Raw genomic sequence first — 21,704 nt, 5'->3', positions numbered from 1 at the left:
ATTGCAGAAAAGATGGAAAAAAATTCTGTTATTGCCTTAAGGTTGTTGAGTAATTGAAGGGATAGTTCACCAAAAAATTAAAAGTATCCCATGATTTACTCACCCTCAATCCATCCTACATGTATATGTTATATCTTCTTTCAGACAAACGCAAGCGGAGTTATATTATAAAATATCCTGGCTCTTCCAAGCTTTATAATTGTAGTAAATGGCACCCCTGATTTTGAAGTCACTGCTGATTTTTTTATGCTAACTCCTACATTCAACGTCATACACCGCATCAGAAGTTACTCTTTTGGTGCAAGTCAACTTGCGTAGGCCGTCTGCCGGAAACTTGTTATTTTAGTTTATAAAGTTTTAAATATGGATATTTTTCTTACAAAATCTCATTGCTTCGCTTCGCTTCAGAAGGCCTTTATTACCCCCCTGGAGTCATATGGATTACTTTTATGATGGATGGATGCACATTTTTGGACTTGGACAAAATCAGGAGCGACATTCACTACCATTATGAAGCTGGGAAAAGCAAGGATATTTTTTAATATATCTCCGAATGTGTTCATCTGAAAGAAGATAGTCATATACACCTAGGGTGGCTTGAGGGTGAGTAAATCATGGGATAATTTTAATTTTTGGGTGAACTATCCCTTTAAATGCTTGCTGAAGAAGTGTGCCTTCAGTGGAGTGGACTAAGATCAGGAGAGGTGTGACATGGGTTTGATTAAAGACCAGACGTGCCCCCACGGTCGATAGAGCATTGCAGTGGTCCATTCTTTAAATGACGAGCTTAGATGATAAACTGCACAGCATACTCTGACAGGAAGGGTTTGATTTTCCTGATGTCACAAAGCTATTATGTCGCACACTTGGCAAAGGGGGCAGTAAAACACAATGTGATTAATCTTGCTTAGTCAGGGTTTAAAAGACACTTAATATTTGGTAATATTATCAATTTGACTTTTGAATGAGCACAAAACTTGAAATTAATTGAGATGGATGATGACACCACTGTTTTCTGCAGAGCTGCTTTATAGCTGATTCGACTTTGTTTCATAATTGACGGGTTTGCAACATCACCACTGTTATTGAATTGAATTGAATCAACATATATAGCTGCATTTAACTCGTTTCAAAATTGATGAACTTTACAAAGTTATTGAAGGAAACTGAATCAACACTGAACTGACTTGAGCTAATTAATGACACTAATGTCTTCTGTAGAGCTGCTTTACAGCAGAATTTGAATTTGTCTCATATTTTATGAAGTTTGCATCATTGATCGTTATTTACTTGTTTGTTACTGTGAATCTGCTTTTTAAAAACTCTGTATGGTATAAAACGCTATATAAAGATCACATGACTTGACTGTAGTTGACCTGTTAAAGTCAGGAAGGTCTGTGATATAATCAATAGCAATATGAGACCAGGGTCACTGTGGGATGGGCAACAGTTCCAAGAGACCAGCTGGTAATTGCAAGGGAGTCTTGGATTGTGGAAAGACATAGCATGCATTAACATAGGAGGTAACATCAGTATTCAGGATGGGCACCAAAAACAGTTATGCTTCAATGCTGTAGTTCTGTTGATAACCGGATGGCTGGAGCTTAAGGAGGTGTGAACCCACTGAATGACTCGCTGCCTGATGTTCTGGGGAACATACTGTTTGTTGGGTGGTCATTCAGTGGATGAAGGGTGTTCCTATTGAGAGTGTTGGATTTATTCCATGATATCCCACTGTATTGGGTCAATGACAACTGATGGGGGCAGGATGGGTTTGACCTCTGATGTAGATGTAGGTGAGTCATACATACAGGAAAGAGAATCAGCCTTGTTTTTCTTACTGCCTCATCTGTATGTAACTGTGAAGTTTAATCCAGTAAAAATTTGCTCTGACTTGCTTTGGATTCAGTCTCTTTCATGTTTTTTTTTTTTTTTTTTAATATGTTAATATGGGGTTTTTTTGTGCAAAAAAAGAAAAAAAAGAAAAACAATGTGGGAAAAAATATTATTCACAGACAAAGCATTTTGAAAATGTTTTCTTACAATTTGCTATGTAGCTCTCAGATCCAATACAGCTGACTGCTTTATATTAAACTAAAGTTGCGGACTCTCCATTACACTGTGCCTAGTTTACAAAACAGTCTGCAGTCAAATGCTCTGAACAAACATATAATCTTCTAACAAGATCCTATTAAAATTAAACCATCCACTTGATCCTGACACTGGGATCCATATTAAGTCTGTATATATAACTGAATGGAGCAAAAGCCCAAACTGTTTTGTCTGCTGTCATGCATTTCAAAGTTAAATAAATCCAGTTTTTTAATTGTCACTTGTTCTGTTCAATATAATTTCTTTAGGGAAATCTTGCACTCCTAAAGAGCAGAAATCCGATTACATGATACCTTGGAGTATGGTGTCATGAGCCCATAAATTGGTGTGATTCTGTAAGTGCTCCAGACAAATGTCACACTTAAAGGATTAGTTCACATAATTTACTCGCCCCCATGTCATTCAAGATGTTCATGTCTTTCTTTCTTCAGTCGAAAAGATATTAAGGTTTTTGATGAAAACATTCCAGGATTATTCTCCTTATAATGGACTTCAATGGCCTCCAAACGTTTGAAGGTCAAAATTACAGTTTCAGTGCAGCTTCAAATGGCTTTAAACAATACCAGACGAGGAATAAGGGTCTTATCTAGCGAAACGATCGGTCATTTTTGAAAAAAATGTAAATGTATATGCTTTATATAAACAAATGATTGCCTTCCAAGTGCTTCCGCCAAAACCGCACTTTCGTATTCTTCAAAAATTTTACACTGTATGTCCTACGCCTTCCCTATTCTACTTACGGAACAAACGCATCTTTTTCAGATAAAGAAAATCTAAATTGAATACCATTCAATAAATATGTTGACAAGGGATAAAAAGGTAGGGAAATTTACCACAGGAGTCATCATACCTGATTCATTATTTGCAAATGAGCTACTAATCTTTAAATACAACCCAAATATATACTATATAAATGATATAAATATAAATATTTCTGTTAAGTGAATTCATGTTCACACATATTTATATTAACACAGCAAAAAGAAACAAAAGGAAATAGTAACACTTTAGAATAATGGTCCATCATTAATAAGTAACTATGCAGAAAGTAATGCAGGACAAATGAGTAGTACTACATTAACCTTTCAGCTACTACTATTAACTAATATAGAAACAAGCTTAACTAATCAGTAAGAAACATCGAATTTAGTACTAAGATAGTTGCTTATTAGCTAATCAATAATTACAGAATGAGATTGGCATCATTAAGAACTAATAGGTAACTATGACAAATTATAAAGAATTACTAATTAACTAATTTAATTTAATTAATTCTTTTTTTTTTTTTTTTTTACTCTCAACGTGATCATGAAATGCATAATTACTCAAGTGTTACCTAGTCACTATGCAGGAACTACTAGTGATCTGGACCATTATTTTAAAGTGAAAAACATCTTTTCTTCCTGAAGAATGACTAGGTACTTGATTAATTAGTGAAGCAATTTATGACCATGTTCTGAGTAAAAAAAAGAAAATCTTAAAGAGCTACTAGTGACCTGGACCATTATTTTAAAGTGAAAAAGATGTTTTTCACTTTAAAATAATGGTCCAGATCACTAGTAGTTCCTGCATAGTGACTAGGTAACACTTGAGTAATTAGTGATGCATTTTATGACTGTATTCAGAGTAAAAATGATGACTGATTATGTCTCAGACAGATGATAATGTTCTTTACAATTCGTCAGTTAGTTAATAGTTATTAATGATGCTAATCTCATTTAGTAATTATTGATTATAGCTAATAAGGAACTATCTCCTAAATTCAATATTACTTACTGATTAGTTAAGCTTGTTTCTATATTAATTAATAGTAGTAGCTGAAGTGTTAATGTAGTACTACTCATTAGTCCTGCATTACTTACTGCATAGTTATTTATTATTGACAGACCATTATTCTAAAGTGTTACCAAGGAAATTGTAACACTGTCCATAACTGGTTTAACTTGCTGCCAAGTGTTGGAAGTAATTTGAAAGTTTCTGAGAATAAGAGTATCATCAGGTTACGGATGAGACAACAATGAATCCAGCCATCATAGCGCTCTACATTGTGGGGAATATTCTTGGTCCATGTTTATAATAAGAGAGAGAGAAAAAAAGAAAGAAATAGTAACAGATGAGGAGAAGAGAGAAGCACATGAACTCATGTTCCAGTGAGACAAAAGGATTTCATTTCTCAGGGGAGACTCTTGGTTTGTGTCTGCCATCTATATGTCTTTGTCCTGGCCATTTCCTGTCAGACACAGAGAATCAAAAACATTTTTAGTGAACGGATGGAAGTGTTTTTACAATTGCCTTTTCCCTCCCTGCAAAAATAAGAAAAATAAGCTCTTTCTGCAATTATGTTTTCGTAATTGTATGTATACCTGTATACGTATGTATATGTATATGTATATGTATATGTATCTTGTCATTTATACATTTTAATTTATAAATTAACCTGAGTGGGTTTTTTTTAGATTAAAAGATTACTCCCCAAAATTAAAAATCTGTCATCAATTACTGACCCAAGGGGTGCCCAGACAGAATCTACAGTCTTTTGTGCTGCAAATTTGTGTGTAAATGTACATTTTTGACCATTGTTTTCCACTTCTGATGTCATTTCTAGCGAGAAATTACTATTGTAGTAATTAAATATTTGCTCAGATATCACCCAAGCTCGCTCTATTTTGCTGTAGATCATTAATCCATTACGCTGCCTCAGAAGTCTGTCCGAAATCAGTTTCATGGGGTGCCTTCGAGCGCAAACGCTGCCTACAAAGTCATTGCCTGATAGGCCAGTGACGCAACAAGTCAGCTGCCTGAGTTTTCGGATGCAGCCAGAGTCTCTTTGAGGCAAGCCTCCAAATTTAGCAAAAAAGCATAAACTGGATGTTAATGGAGATAGTTTTTTTTAATGGATGTTGCACTCAATTGAGAAATAGTTTTTTTTTTTTTTTTTTTTTTTTTTTTATCTGATAACAAGACATACGTATATGATGGAAACGCCTTTACCAATTAAATCCCGCGATGTACAATAAAATCTTTGAGGTGACTTTGCCTCAACAGAGGATGTGAATGGATAACTGGACTAACCAGTTTCATCGCAGAGCATCTCAAATGTTGGTTTGGTCATTCTGAAATGCCTGAGCCAGTGTTTGTTATCAGAATGATTTGGTTTAATGGCCTCCCAGATGCATCTCACACGATTGATCCCAAACACCAGCATCCGATTGCGTTTACTGAGTTTCATCTGCTGCTATGAGACTCAAGTCATTTATAATGGAAGAAAAAGAGCCACAGTTTCTTCCCCGATTGCAGAAACTTCCATTTTTATTTCAGATATTCTGCACCAATTTCACAGGAAGTGACCTGGAGTGTTAGAATTTTTTTTTTTTTTTACTTGACAATTCCTGGTTACGGTAAATAGTAGAGAGAACATTCTGCTGAAGTTTATATTTATGTGTGTGTTTCACAGAAAAAAAAAAGTCCAGAATGACATGAAGGTTTGGAATGATGTAAATCTTGCTCATTGTTTTGGTTTTGGCTTCACATCTCTGTGAAGGTTGTAAAACTTTGACATAACTAATTTACTTTTTCAAACTAAACAGTATCACTGAAGACAACTCTTACTCTAGGCTTACAATACTGTGCACAGTATTTGTATTTTCTGCATGCATAGCATTTGCAGCGTACTGTGCAGGTTATTGAATCTCACAGTACAATATGTACAACTTGACTTCCTATTTTGTGATGAATGAACCTGAGGCAATAACTTTTTTTTTTTTTTTTTTTTATTAGCATCTCTTTCTTTCTTGATTTAATCAGACTGCCAAAAGTTGAGACATTTTTTCCTCCAAAATTTGAAGTGTATGCAGGCTCCGCATTTACATATGGAAACCCTCCTCCTCCCCAGATCCACCTGTAGCTATAGATCTTCTACAGGGGTTATTTCATGTATGTTATATGTGCAGCAGCAGCATGTCTTGCATGCTCACAGCAGCAAGCTGTGAATATATTGGCAGTAGCAAGTATCAGTACTTGCTCTGCAGCAGCAGCAGCAGTGTAGCAGATCTATTCCACCAAGACCAAACACATTAACATTTTAGAGTTGTCATGACAGAAAACAGCTTATGATGATGCTTAGGCTGTTTCAGAATTTGTATTGCTTTCATATTGTTGTCATCTGTAAGTCTGTGCATGTCAATGGACTCCATATGCCACTCACTAAATTAAGCATGTGGCGTGAGGTCAAATGACAACAGTGTTGAAATGTTTATACTGCATAATACCTATTTAAAAAATCCAGTATACAGTACATACTGGACAAAATATAGTAAGCTAGTGGTCCTGTGGTTAAGTCATTAAAGGGATAGTTCACCCAAAAATACAACACTAAAGAAGATATTTTGAACAATGTTGGTAACCAGACGGTAGTTGATGGTAGCCATCAACTTCCATAGTATTTATTTTCCATACTATGGAAGTCAATGGCTACCGTCAACTGTCTGGTTACCAACAATTTCCAAAATATCCTATTTTGTGTTCATCAGGAGAAAGAAACTTATATAGGTTTGGAACAACTTGAGGGTAAGTAATTTTTTTTTTTTTTGGGTGAACTATCCCTTCAAAGTGTTTGATCTTCTGACCTCTGTTGTGTGTCTGGCCCTCCCATTGACCTCTGACCCCACACTAACCTAAATTTATTCAACAAAAGCATCATAATGAAAGGCTTACTGTTCTAATTAGAGATTTTATTTAAACTTATTAGTGGGAGATGTTAAAAGGAGCAGGAGGGGATTGAGGATTCAGACTGAAGGAAACAATTAGTGTGAATGGCTCTGAGTGAACTGGCTTGAAGCCATTTTTCAGAGCTGTGTGGAAGAGAGTTCAACCACTTCCAGATTTTATTGGTTGTATGTGTTTATTCCCAGATACTTCACTGTCTTGTTTGTTCAAGCTCATGCTGAAGGGATCATGTTCAGCCACAGATCAGATTATTCTAGCTTTTGTAGAATCAGTAACCATACAAGTGTTTCAACTGAGAGTCAACCAAAAGAGTAACAGTTTATGCGCAGTTTATCTACAAACATGTTTATCTACAACAGTTTATCTGCAAAAGAAAAATCATCTCTTTTTCTTTTGCAATGAAACTTTTGTGCAATGCATTGGCATCCAATCAGCAGTTTTCATTTGATATTCTGATATCTGAAAGATGTTTGTTTTCTACTCTATTTTCCAGAGTTGACAGGTTAAGTTCTTGAAAGAGTGTAGTAAATTCTGTAATGGGACAGCTAAGGACACATATCGCCATCCCCCATTCCCACTCCATATGGTCTGGATAAAAATTGTGGCATCCCTCGTCTTCCAACTCTTCTGTCTTTTTGATCCCATATCCTCATAAATCAACTTCCTAATTTCGTTGTTGAATTAGATTTGTATGGGATGCTTGTTTCCGAGCAGTGCGATCCACCCCTGTGCTTCTTACGGGAAACGGGATGTCTCCACACAAACACACAATCACAGGGGACTCTTCAGTTTTCCACAGGCTTGTCTTATTCCATCGCAAGCCCAGCATTCCCATCAACAGCCTTATCAGCAGCCTTATGCTAAAATACTTGAATGTTTTTTCACATCAATCTACACTCTATACCCCATAATGACAAATCAAAATCTAAATTTGTGATAATTTTGCAAATTCATAAAAAAAAAAAAAAAGAAAGAAATATTACATTGATATTAGTATTCAGACCCTTGTCTGAATACTAATATCAATGTGAAGTGCATTTGGCAGCATTTAAAGCCTTAGTCTTTTTTTGGGTATGATGCAAGAAGTTTGGCACCCCTTTGGATTTTCCCCTATCCCTTTCTACAGATCTTCTCAAGTTCTGTCAGGAGAGTCATTTTTAAGTTTGAATGGGTTCAAGTCCGGGCTTTGACTGGGCCACTTGAGGATATTCATCGAATTGTCCCTAAGCAACTCTTGCATTGCGTTGTCTGTGTGCTTGGGGTCATTGTCCTGTTGGAAGATGAACCTTCAGCCCAGACTGAGAGTTGAGAGTTGTGGACTAGGTTTTCATTAAGGTTCCTGACCTGTTCCCCAGTCCTTGCCACTGAAAAACACCCCCACCGGATGATGCTACCACCACCATGCTTCACAGTTGGAATGGTGCTATGTAGGTGATTCTCACAGTCTGAGAATCAAGTTTGAGGCTTTCATGTGTTTTGTACTGAGGAGAGTCTGGCCACTAAAGCCCAGGTCAGTGGAGTTTTACATTGATGGCTGTTCTTCTGTCTCCACACTAGGGCTGGACGATTAATTGAAAAGTAATCGAAACCGAAATTCAGAACCTCTAAATGATGATTTTCCCAGGTCAGTTATTTCAGTTTTTAATCCTATTAATACTTTCCCCTTAAAAACATTCTAGCACGTGTGTAGTCATGTGACTTTGCCTCGTCCATTCAGCAGCATGGAAGCAACACAGAGGCAAACTCAAACACAGAGTCAACACACACAGACAGCACGCAATCCCAAAAGTGAGATCACTTTAACTTGCGTCCTCACCAAGCGACAACCTTCCGGTCTCTTGAATCCAACACAGAAGTAACTTAAACTGCAATTCATTGACTGGCCGCTAGAGACAGGCTCCAAAAGGGAATCAATCCCATAGAACCCCCATGATAAAATGCCCAACTTTACAGCAGAATATGTTTACAGCCACCAAAAAAGTGTTTTTGGTCTTTATAGATAATTTTGCCCTTCATGACAACTGTGAGGGGGTGAATTTTTTTTATAACTCATCTATTTAAATCAGATTAAGCCTTAAAGTTGTGCGTAATTAAGGGCGTGGCCACTTGAGTGACAGGTGGATTTCTGCTGCTGTCACTATACTAGCCGTTTGTCTGCTGTCTGTTAGCTGTCACATCACCTCAGCTAATTCCAGATGCTGAACTTGGTATCTCTGCCATGTTTGTGCTTTTTTCTCAATTATTTAATACAATTATCAAATAATATGGCTTGTTGTGTCCAAGAAGTGTGGGCTCCATTTTTTCTAATATGAAATAATTTTATTTATTAATTTATTTAAAATAATTCATTTATTATTTATAATTTTATTTAAAACTTTACTACACTCCAGAATCTGACAGATCGTGATTAGCTATAGGCTGAAACCATAGACTGTATAACGTTGTCATATAATGTTACGCCTGCATTTCATAAATAGCGTAACAGACTATATTGGAATTATTTGTTTTAATTGTTGATATGTCGTTAAAAATATAGGCCTGTAATTACTCAAGAATAGACAGTGCAAAAGAACAGAATGAGGACTGTGATGTCCACCACCTTTTTTAAGCTAAAATAAATTTATTATGACCTTTTGGACACTGTAGTGAGTTGGACACTGTGAGTTTGATCACGTCGAGCTAGGTGAGCGTGATTCACCCACGTCCCACCTCAGCTACACCTACATCCTGCCTCTTTGCCCCTTTTCGGTTTTCAGGGAGTGACGTGGGGCCAAGGTGGCGATGACCGGCGAAAATGCTCTTCAGAAACCTACGGACACTACGTCCATTGTTTTATAGAGTCAATGGTCCTTACTAAAGTTTGTCAATTGTCTGTGTTTAAAGGCTTGCCAGTTTGGACATTCAAGTGATTTTAGACCACCGGATATGTATCATTATATTAATCTACTATGCTGATGCATTGTGGCACATAAACACTCATACAGACAGTAGCTTGCACATTATGTGAAGACACAGAGAGGAGCGCAGAAACTCATTGTCAACGCTGTCCTGTGATTTATCACAAACGTAGGTTAGAAACTCTCATTAATGCATTCAAATAAATGTACTGGTGTTGTACTTATTTATCTGTATCTGATTTAGAATGAGTAGAAATCTGTAATAAATGTTGCGAACCATAGATAAAATAACTGCTGAAAGTGAGCTGTTATGTCAGAGCACTCTTTCATTAAGAAAAACTATCCCACCTTTAAAGGATTAGTCCACTTTTTAAATAAAATTTTCCTGATAATTTACTCACCCCCATGCCATCCAAGATGTTCATGTCCTTCTTTCTTCACTGAAAACATTCCAGGATTATTCTCCTTATAGTGGACTTCAATAGCCTCCACATGGTTGAAGGTCAAAATTACAGTTTCAGTGCAGCTTCAAAGGGCTTTAAACGATACCAGATGAGGAATAAAGTATCTTACCTAGCGAAACGATCGGTTTCGAAAAAAAATACAACTGTATATGCTTTATAAACACAAATTATCGTCTTGCACGTGCTTCCGCTTTCTGAATTCTTCAAAAAGCTTACACCGTATGTCCTACGCCTAACACGGCGGCAGTTTCGTTTTTTTTCCGTAAATTGAATAGGGAAGGCGTAGGACATACGGCGTAAGCTTTTTGAAGAATGCGGAAAGCGGAAGCACGTGCAAGACGATAATTTCTGTTTATAAAGCATATACAGTATTTTTTTCGAAAATGACTGATCGTTTCGCTAAATAAGACCCTTATTCCTCATCTGGTATCGTTTAAAGCCCTTTGAAGCTGCACTGAAACTGTGAACCTTCAATCGTCTGGAGGCCATTGAATTCCACTATAAGGAGAATAATCCTGGAATGTTTTCATCAAAAACCTTAATTTCTTTTCGACGAAAGAAAGACATGAACATCTTGGATGAGTAAATATTCAGGAAAATTTTATTTAAAAGTGGACTAATCATTTAATAGAATATGTACCACAAAAACCTTGTCAGTGAACTATGAGGGCAAAAACAAAACAAAACAAAGCAAAACAAAAACGCAAAATAACACAAAATCGTTCATTATTCGTAATCGAGGTAAATTAATCAATTCAAATTCAGATAATCAAGATTTTGATTTTAGGTCATATCGTCTAGCACTGCTCCACACATGATCTCTGGAGCTCTACCAGAGTGATCATCAGGTTCTTGGCACATCTATCCTGATTACTCTGTCTGGCCAGATGGTCAGCTCTAGTAAGAGTCCTGGTTGTTACAAACTTCTTCTGTTTAAAAAATTATGGAGACCACCTTCAGCTTAGCAGAATTTCCCCAGATCTGTGCCTTGACACAATCCTGTCTCTGAGCTCTACTGTCCTTTGACCTCATGGCTTTTCAGCTGTTAGACCTTGTATAGGGAGGTATGTCCCTTTCAAAATCATGTCTAATCAATTGAATTTGCCAGAGAAAAGGGATGTGCCTAAGCTAAATTTAAAGTATCATAGGAAAGAGTCTGAATAATTCAAGTCAATTTAATATTTTAGTTTTTCTTTTTAATAATTTTGCAAAAATTTAAAACAATTTTGATTTTGCTATGTCATTATGTGGAGATTTATGTGGGGGGAAAGCATTTTAGTATAAGACTGCATCATAAAATCTGAACAAAAAAATGAAGGGGTGCACTGTACTTTTAACAAATAATTTAATAATGGTTATAATGTGATACAAAAAATGTAGCTACTGTTGTACTGTATAACTAAGTTATATCTATCTTAACTATTATTTACAATAGTGTTGTTTGAACTGAAGGGAACATTTTTTATTGTTACAAAACTTTTTTTCATTATAAGCCAAGCAGTTTTCTGAAAATTATCTTAATACTTTTTATGTTTCCATGTTTGATTCTCTGCTCTGGTCTGTTAATTGCATGCTTTGCACAAATTATTAGTTCATTCCTTACATCTATTTGCGGTTAATTGTAAATTATAATTTAGCTATCAGTATGCTTTGACCACTATGGTCCTGAAGAAACTTTATTAACTTCCTACTTCAATTATTATGTATTATTGGTTCCTCTTCTTTTTGTGCCAGTTAGTTCAAACGGTATACTGCTCTCACTTCACTATTTTGAACTGCTGACAGTCACTCTCACTGGATGCAAATTTCTCCCTGCAAAAAGCAATAAAATGTGTATGTGTGTGTGTGTGTGTGTGTGTGTGTGTGTGTGTGTGTGTGTTCAGGTATTCACAAGGATAATAATGACAGAAATATGTGATCTTGTGGGGAATTTGTTTGGTCCCCATGAGTAAAACGGCTTACAAATCATACTAAGGATGTTTAATGAAAATGTAAAAATGGGGTAGGGTTAGTGTAGGGCGATAGAATATACAGTTTGTACAGTGTAAAACTCATTATGTCTATGGAGAGTCCCCATAAAATATGAAAACCCAACATGTGTGCGTGCGTGTGTGTGTGTGTGTGTGTGTGTGTGAGGTCTTCTGTCCATTTATGAAATTCAATATGATATTACTATGAGCACATTAAAGAAAAAGTAATATTGAAGTCTTGTAATCATGCATGATACGTGTGCCTGTGATTGGCAGCAACCCAGCCCAGCTGACATGTGTGGGAGAGATGTCACTTCCTGTACATTTCCTGTGAGTTGCTAAGAGGTGAGATGAATAAAAGGGACAAACGACGTGTGATGAATTATGTTCATTTCCTGTTTGTACTGTGATCCAGCCACAATAATTTTGTAAAAATTTAAAATAATTTTGATTTTTGAAGTTTAACTTTGAGACCCTACGTTCTGTACCATTTTTGACACTCTATCTTTCTATTTCTGAACACTAAAAACATGTTGTTGACCCTACTGTGCTGCCCACTTGGTAAGCGAGGTGCATTATACTCACTATAAAGGTTTTGAAACAGGCATCAAGTCTATGTAGATACTTTAGCACGCTCCACAGCACACCACATTCGGAAAATTTGACTAAAGTGCAGCAAACAGCCTGCTCCAGCTATTTCGGCCTTGGTCACATTTGCAAATATACTTTGCATGCTGCGGGAAGAACACAGGTTTGAATATTTTTCATCTGCATGTGAAATTATGTGCAGTACTCATGTTTTCTTCAGTTACTTGGATTTGTCCGTTAGTTTTACCCTCATGTAACAGGTGTGTGTGTTTGTCAGGCATGAAGGTATGTGTTCATCTAGTAGCATGAAGGGCAGTCAATGTAAAATCACCATAGAAGGCAAGATGAGCTGTTTCTGCCTCTCTGTTTCCTCTGCTCCTCGTGTCTATCCAGGGCGGATTACAAAGACGTGCTTTGTGAGGGGCTGCAGCTGCTGAAACGCGACAAGATCCAGCTGAAGAGAGATGGGAGCAGGTGGGTCAACAACATGACCCCTCCGTTCCCAGAATATCAGGCTGCACTCACACACACCTACTGTAACAAACACGCATAGTACAAACAGTGTAAAAAATAACATGTTTACTGAGCTATTAAAACAAGGACATACCACAGACTTATATACATAAATCTATTTATAATGACTACAAACAAACAAACCCATACCAAAACCCGACCCACAAAAGAAAAAGTACAGCTTTAATAAACCAAATATTGGTAATATTTGTTCTTCCCAAATGCAGCTTGTTTCACTTTATTATATCATTTTGTCTTTGTTGTTAAGTTAGTTAAGCAAACACACAGACTGCATCTTGAGTCTACACTAACATGATGGACACACTTAAAGGGTTAGTTCACCTAAAAATGAAAATAATGTCATTTATTACTCACCCTCATGTCGTTCCACACCCGTAAGACCTTCGTTAATCTTCGGAACACAAATTAAGATATTTTTGTTTAAACCTGATGGCTCAGTGAGGTCTGCATAGGGAGCAATGACATTTCCTCTCTCAAGATCCATTAATGTACTAAAAACATATTTAAATCGGTTCATGTGAGTACAGTGGTTCAATATTAATATTATAAAGCGACAAGAATATTTTGGGTGCTCCAAAAAAACAAAATAACGACTTATTTAGTGATGGCCGATTTCAAAACACTGCTTCAGGAAGCTTCGGAGCACAAATGAATCAGCGTGTCGAATCATGATTCGGATCGTGTGTCAAACCACCAAACTGCTGAAATCACATGACTTTGGTGCTCCGAACCGCTGATTCGACACCTGAAGCAGTGTTTTGAAATCGGCCATCACTATATAAGTTGTTATTTAGTTTTTTTGGGCACACCAAAAATATTCTTGTCGCTTTATACTATTAATATTGAACCACTGTACATACATGAACCGATTTAAATATGTTTTTAGTACATTAATGGATCTTGAGAGAGGAAATGTCATTACTGGCTATGCAGGCCTCACGGAGCCATCGGATTTCAACTAAAATATCTTAATTTGTGTTCTGAAAATTAACGAAGGTCTCACGGGTGTGGAACGGCATGAGGGTGAAATGACAGAATTTTCATTTTTGGGTGAACTAACCCTTTAAACAAATTCCTTTCTTTTCTTTTTTATATTTGAAATACTTTTAATCTAACATCTAATAAACTGTGCCTACCTATTAAAGTCTTTTAAATTCTTTGTGTAATTAAAGAACAAAAAGCAGCTAACAAGTGGACAGCATACATGGAAAATTACCTATTATTTAACACTTGTTGGACATTATAATTTCCTTTGCATTATTTCTGTTCTTACTGTTGCATTACTAATATTCTCAAATGAGAATTCGATCAATCATTATAAACAACAACAACAACAATACAGAGTAAGTGGCTTGTGTTAATGTCAGAAGTATGACTGGATTCACTGCTGTCAATCTGCACTCGTTTGCAGTAAGTAAATCCAAACATATCACTCCAGCTTTCTGAATAACAGTGAAAACAGTCTGTCAGGTGAATTTTGGATGTTAACAGGTTACAGGGTTGCACAGAGATGACACACAGCTAACACGACTTTCATCCGACTTTGGAAGGTATTCAATATCCATATATTAATGTCACAGTATCATGAATCACATGACTACATTAGCCTGTTTTTTTCATTCATCCAGTTTAAAAGACCAGGAGATGTTACCATTTTACTCTCTCTCTCTCACACACACACACTCACACACATTCAGTGCTTTGTAGTCATGTTTCATAAGCTGGTCTTTTGATAATTATAAAAGCCAACGGAAATGATGGATGGAGCAAGGGGTTGTGGGATGTTTAACTATTCACCAGTTACCAGTGTAAATGGTGTCTCTGCCGCTGGCCGTAAGCAATTACTCAGTGTATTCATGGCTCTGCCTTTTTTGTGGCATCTGTGATGAGAACGGGCTTCTGTCATCACGTCTGCATGCTTGCATTATGGCTGATCGAGGTCCCTCAGGGTCTTGAAAGACTCCAGTGTTTTCAGCATACTTAGTATTCTTGCAGGAGTTTGTAGGCCACATCCTTAACACCCATACACACACACACACACATTGGGTTTTCATGTTTTATGGGGACTTTCCATAGACATAATGGTTTTTATAATGTACAAACTGTATATTCTATCACCTAACCTTAAACCTACCCACCATTACGATTTCAAAAAACATAATTTAAAATGTTTTATAAGCTGTTTTCTTCATGGGGACCATAAAAAATGTCCCCACATGGTCAAAAATGACTGGTACTATCTTTGTGGGGTCCTCATAATGTAGGGTATACCAGGTACACACACACTACTGATAAAACGTATAAGCAGGCCCACACAGAAAGTGCTTCTTTAGAAGGTTGAGAAAGTAGTTTTTGTTATAAAGATATAAAACTGGATATATAATCAGAGAGGGAATCAAATAATTTTGAGATATGACCAAAAAGGTACACATACTTATTACAGGGCTACCAAAGGTTACTTAGAGGTGTATTTGCACACCGGAGTAGTGGCCTGTGGTGCTTTTTCATTTAATTATATATCTGCTTCCTCTTTTCAGATGTCTGCAACTTTTGAATTCCCGTAGAACAGCAAAGTGAGTGGCTCAGATCATGAAATGACATGAAACTGTCACTGATGATAGAGTGTGATGATAATGATTATGAACAAGTGAAGACACTTTGCATGGACAAATGACGGCTGCATGGGCCTGACTATGACTGGATGATAAGCTCAAGTGAAAATAGGGCTCATTTGTTATTCAAAGCTGCTCCGTTTTCCCCACACCCAGGAGCCCTTGCTGGGGAAGTTATCCCAAGCCATCAAGGATGTTTTGGATGCAAAGTGACATGCAAAAGGTGCAACATTTGCATGTCCGCTCTCATCACACCTGTTAGTCATGCAGCGTTGTTTTTACTGCTTTTACAGCCTTGTAAGATGTGTCATATACAAAATAGTCTGCTTGTTGTTTATATTCAGTGTTAATGTTAGAGATGAACATATGCAGCCAGAGTTCAGTTTCTGATGTGTAATATGGTTTAGTCACCAGGTGTAATAGTGATGGACAACATGATTGCTTTGTAGTCACACTTATGTCTCTTAATAACTTGCATTGCAAACCTTAGCAATGTTGTATTTTATAGAACATAAATAAAATTACATTTTATGAACAATTAAGAGGAAATTGCAATATTATTGTTGTGATCTGAGTGGTTATCTCTGTTGAACCTTTAGTAAAATCTGTCAATCAGGCATGAACAGATACCAAATGTTATTTTTATTCCTATTCATGTTCTCCATAGGTCTCTAATAGGAGTTTGCAATTGCTTTACTGGAGTGGGATGTCACTGCTGAGCTGAGTTCTTGTATGATACGTTTCCATGCAACTTCTCTGACTGTTAGATGCAAGGAGAAGCTCTCTGCAGGATTATGGGTAATGTGGTTCTTCACAGGGAATTGATTATTATTTTTTTTTTTTAAGTGGACCTATTATGCCCCCTTTCACAAGATGTAATATAAGTCTCTGGTGTCCCCAGAATGTGTCTGTGAAGTTTCAGCACAAAATACCACACAGATCATTTATTATAGCTTGTCAAATTTGCCTCTATTTGAGTGTGTGCAAAAACATGCTGTTTTTGTGTGTGTCCCTTTAAATGCAGATGAGCTGCTGCTCCCGGCCCCCTTTCCAAAAGAGGGCGGAGCTTTAACAGCTCGCGCTTCAGTTTCTCAACAACAACAAAGCTGGAGAAGAGAAAGAGATGTTGTAGTAGAGTGCTGTTACCATCATTTTACCCCAGACTGCTTCACAAATGAGGGTCAATTCAACGCTGGATTTGTACAAAAGATTAACATGACAGCACATGCTAGTCATGCAAGTCACAGCAACTACATACATTTATCCACTAACCATTCAGAAACATCCAGTTGCATTCTAAAATTTGTAACTTCTTCCTGAGTCTCTCCATCAGTGTTGGCGTCGGCTTGGTGTGTTCCGGCCTTAAGGCTGAACACCGGTACTGCCAATCTTTATTTTGGCTGCATGAGATTCTCCAGCTTTGTTGTTGTTGAGCAACCGAAACGTGAGCTGTTAAAGCTCCGCCCTCTTTTGGAAAGGGGGCGGGGAGCAGTAGCTCATTTGCGTTTAAAGAGATACACAAAAACAGTGTGTTTTTGCTCACACCCAAATATGGGCAAATTTGACAAGCTATAATAAATGATATGTGGGGTATTTTGAGCTGAAACTTCACAGACACATTCTGGGGACACCAGAGACTGATATCACATCTTGTAAAAGGGGCATTAAAAGGTCCCCTTTAAATGAAGTGTAGTGTTCACATTGGTGAATACTAACTGAGATAAATGTAAACAAATGCTAAAAGTAATGAAGTTCGTACTGAATGTAATTTTTGTATTATGCGGTTCATTCTTTTGATTCATTGTGAAAGACTGATGTGTTGAAAAAGCTATTAATATATATATATATATATATATATATATACTGTAGCTACATTCAAAGAGTTATTTATTGTTCACATATAAAGGCAGGGAAATACCCTGGAGAGATGTTTTCATTAATTATTTCATTTATTTTATACCACATTTTTTACTATTATAATAAATAAAAAAAATGGCCTCAGATTTTCAGCCAAAATAGTTTGAATTAGTAATGAATTAAAAAATGGATTTGGACATAATGCATAAAGATACTGTATATTTTATGTATGAACTATGAAATTATCAAGCAAATAATTCTAGAGCTTTTCTCAGAACTTAGGGGCCACTAAAAGCGGAAAACTTTTCATGTGTTTTGACTGTTCATTTACATGAATATGGCGTTTTGGGGGGCTGAAAATGCAAACTTTCGAAAATGATCACGCTATCGTCTCTGTGCAAAAACGCAAATTTGTGAAATTGGTGACGTCATGCGCATGGGTATTACGTGTTCAGTCTATAGGTATGCACAAGTACTTGGCAACCAAAACAACAATGGCAGACACAGGACTGTTTGTGTGCTGCTCAAGATACTGAGTTTATTAATGTTTCTCCAGCAAAGATTTACTGTAGATTTACTGCACCATACAACGACCAGCGGAGATGCATTATTTACATATGCCAAATTCTAACATTGCCAACTGTTTCTGACATCACCAACTACTGGCCTGGTATACATAATACAGTGTTTTTAGTCATTTTCAAGGAGGCATGTGATCGGCAACGTTGTCATCTGTAAGTGAAAGTTTTCAAAAACTTTTCAGTTTTTAAGTATATTGTTGTCATGTAAACGTACCAGAAGTTCACTTTTCTAAGCCATATTTAGCTTTGAAGTAAATGGTGTCACAGTGATTATTATGAATTGTCAACTACCCTCAAATTCATCATATTAATTATGGACATCTTCTACTAATGTTTGACAAACAAAAAGTGTCACAATGATTTTCACAACTATTATTTTATCAACTCTCAAGCTTTCTTATGTGAAAGTGTGCGTGTGCTATCTGTCTATAAAGTTAAATGACATTTGCTTTAATATTTTGCAATATCTTTTGAATTGATTTTAGAAATGTTTAAGTGTGACTTCCCAGTAGTTCCCCAATAGTTTGTGGGGTCATTGTACACACACCTCTGTTTTTTTTTTTTTCCTTCTGCTTGGAGATCCCCTCAATGGCCCTCTCCTGCTGTTGCATCATCATTAAATCCTCTGGCTTTCTTTTCACTTCTGCCTACTCATTCTGTCCATCGTGACCCCAATCTGATGTCAGCTCCAGCATGTATGAAGGAAGCCTCGGATCTGAGCTATCATAAGGGAAGTGCTGGAAATCCCTGGAAGCAGCTTATGTTCTGTTGTTAAAGGGTGAGGTTCTCCACTGTTCTGGATGTGCAGACCACACAACCTGATAAAATCCTGCTGCAGGACCCAGCCCTGATGGAGTGGGTGTATAGGATGACACCCGGTTCAAACTAAACACCAAACACTGAAACACCACCATAAAACAGAAAAATAAGGCTGCTTTCCTCTGCACTGCTCTTATCTTACGCTTATGCTTTGTTCACACATTACCAGTAAATTACCATTATGATGCTATATGTTACATCTTCTCATGTTGGAAACTGATTTTTTATTTTTGAAAAGGTCCTGTTCACACATGATCTCTAATAAAGCAATAAGCCCCAAGAAGCCGGCTTCACGGGGCTTATTGCTTTTATAGAACGGTTATTCTTTCTTTATTTATTTATTTATTTATTTTTTGCAATTATAAACTTACATAGAACGGTTATTCCATATATACAGATATTAAAAGAAATATATGTATATATTGATGCAACTTTCATGAAAATCATGAAAAGCCTTCCTTCCACTTGAAAAAATAGTCCCTGACGTGAACAGCAACAGAATGTGTCATCTCATGGAGATCAACTAAAAACAGAATAGAGCTGCGTTTCCACCGAAATTACCCAGAACAATTTGTCCTAGGAACTTTTTTCCCAGGAACTTTTTCTCCCCAGACCTATTGGTGGCTGTGTTTCCATAGCGGTCTAACTACCGTGAAGTTAGTCCAGTGATGTAGGACTGCACGCGACTTTCCAGTTCCAGCTGGATTTTGTCCTCTGCATATAAGCTTAAAGGAACACTCCACTTTTTTTGAAAATAGGCTCATTTTCCAACTCCCCTAGAGTTAAACAGTTGAGTTTTACCATTTTCGAATCCATTCAGCCGATCTCCGGGTCTGGCGGTACCACTTTTAGCATAGCTTAGCATAGTTCATTGAATCTGATTAGACCAATAGCATCTCATTTCCTAGCCATATCGTTCCTAGTTCCTGGGGAAAGAACCTGTGGTGGAAACGTGGCTTAGGAAAAGTCAGATGGTGGCAAAGATTGTTTGAGTGAGTCAGTTAGTAATGAAGACTTTTATTTTGAAATGACTAATAGAGAGAGGGGGGGGGGGCAATCTAACCCACTCCATTGACTTTGTATTGCGTGAAGCTGCCTCCTTGTCATTTCTAACTTCTAACAAAACAGAACAATGTCTAAAAGCTGCTATGTGACAGGGTGTACAGCAAACTAGCTAAAAAACCCAGAACTACGTTTTTATAAGCTGCCGACCCCAAAAATTAAGCATTTAAGGACACAGAAGTGGATACAGGCAGTTGAGACAGAGCTCAACGTGTCTTTTGAAAACTTCACCCATTGGAGGGGAACGTAATTGGCGACAGGAAATATAATACATAAAACTGACATTTGGATATTTGACTTACCAGTGACGAAATGTTTACTGCACACGTAGGCTTACTGAGGCATACTGAGTGTCAGGAACCCACAATTTACCCATTCTTCCTGCTGATGCTTCACGTCTTATAGTATTCACTTCTGTCTCCTTAAAGGCTGGCTTTTACGGTTCGGTAGCTTATAAAAACTTAGTTCTATTATTTACTTTTTTTTTTTAGCTTGTTCTCTCTTTTGTTAGAAACAAGAAATGACAAGGAGGCAGCTTCACGCAATACAAAGTCAATGGACAGGGTTGGATTGTTTTCTCCCCCAGTGTGGGCACGGGAAAAAACCCTTAAAGGGTTAGTTCACCCAAAAATGACATTTCTGTCATTAATTACTCACCCTCATGTCATTCCACACCCACAAGACCTTTGTTCATCTTCGGAACATTAAGATATTTTTGATGAAATCCAAAAGGTTTTTTTTATCCCCCATAGAAAGCAACATAATTACCATGATTCAAGGTCCATAAAAGTAGTAAAACATTGTTAAAACAGTCCATGTGACTGGTCACCGTGATTTTGCCAAGTAAGACATGCTCCTGGATCAACATATTTTGTTGATCCTGGAACAACATTCCTATCCGAAAATTTAGTCCTAACCTTTTCCCAACCCCTAAACCTAACCCTACCCATAACTTATCCCTAAAATCAGAGGGAAATGATAGTTGAATAACACTGTTGTGGAAGCACATAACCCAGGTTGTAAGCCTAAACTTGACATAAATGGTAAATTGGTCCCTCAAATCTGATTGGTTGATTGGAATGTTGTTCCAGGATCAACAAAGATGTTGATCCAGGAACATGTTGCACTTGGTGAAATCACGTTCACCGAATGGGTCTACAGTTGTTCAGCCTTAATGTTATAAAGGCTTAAATTTCATTTTTGGCTGAACTAACCCTTTAACTATTAAAAGGACAAGATATCGCAGCTGACATTCAATCAGATTTTTTATTTATTTTTTAAAAAACATGAACATAGCACTGACCTGAAGTGAAATGCTATATAGATGCAGGTAATAACTTTACAAGCTTCAGTGAACAGTGTCAATAAGAACAAACATATGTTTAAGTTTCTAAGGGTGTTGTGCAGTAATAAATAAAACAGTTGGGTAAAGCGGTGGGTGTTTTATCGTGAATAAAACACAGCTATTGACCAATCAGAATCA

General features: G+C 36.9%; 1 long non-coding RNA gene across 2 annotated transcripts; it reads right to left on the bottom strand.

The window, feature by feature from the left end:
• Positions 1-3,963: 3,963 nt before the first annotated feature.
• On the bottom strand, positions 3,964-20,813 carry LOC125265671. 2 transcript variants are annotated; one of them, XR_007184332.1, is made up of 4 exons: positions 20,524-20,813; positions 13,088-13,290; positions 12,754-12,902; positions 3,964-4,342 (listed from the first exon to the last, which is right to left on the bottom strand). It is a non-coding gene; the product is annotated as an uncharacterized LOC125265671 (long non-coding RNA). The 2 variants fall into 2 exon arrangements; XR_007184333.1 differs by having other exon boundaries at positions 13,088-13,210.
• Between the last annotated feature and the right edge of the window lie 891 nt (positions 20,814-21,704).

The sequence above is a fragment of the Megalobrama amblycephala genome, linkage group LG1 (genome assembly GCF_018812025.1).
Source record: "Megalobrama amblycephala isolate DHTTF-2021 linkage group LG1, ASM1881202v1, whole genome shotgun sequence".
Classification (NCBI taxonomy): domain Eukaryota; kingdom Metazoa; phylum Chordata; class Actinopteri; order Cypriniformes; family Xenocyprididae; genus Megalobrama; species Megalobrama amblycephala.
The sequence above is the reverse complement of the archived record's forward strand: the minus strand, read 5'-3'. Positions and strand labels throughout refer to the sequence as shown.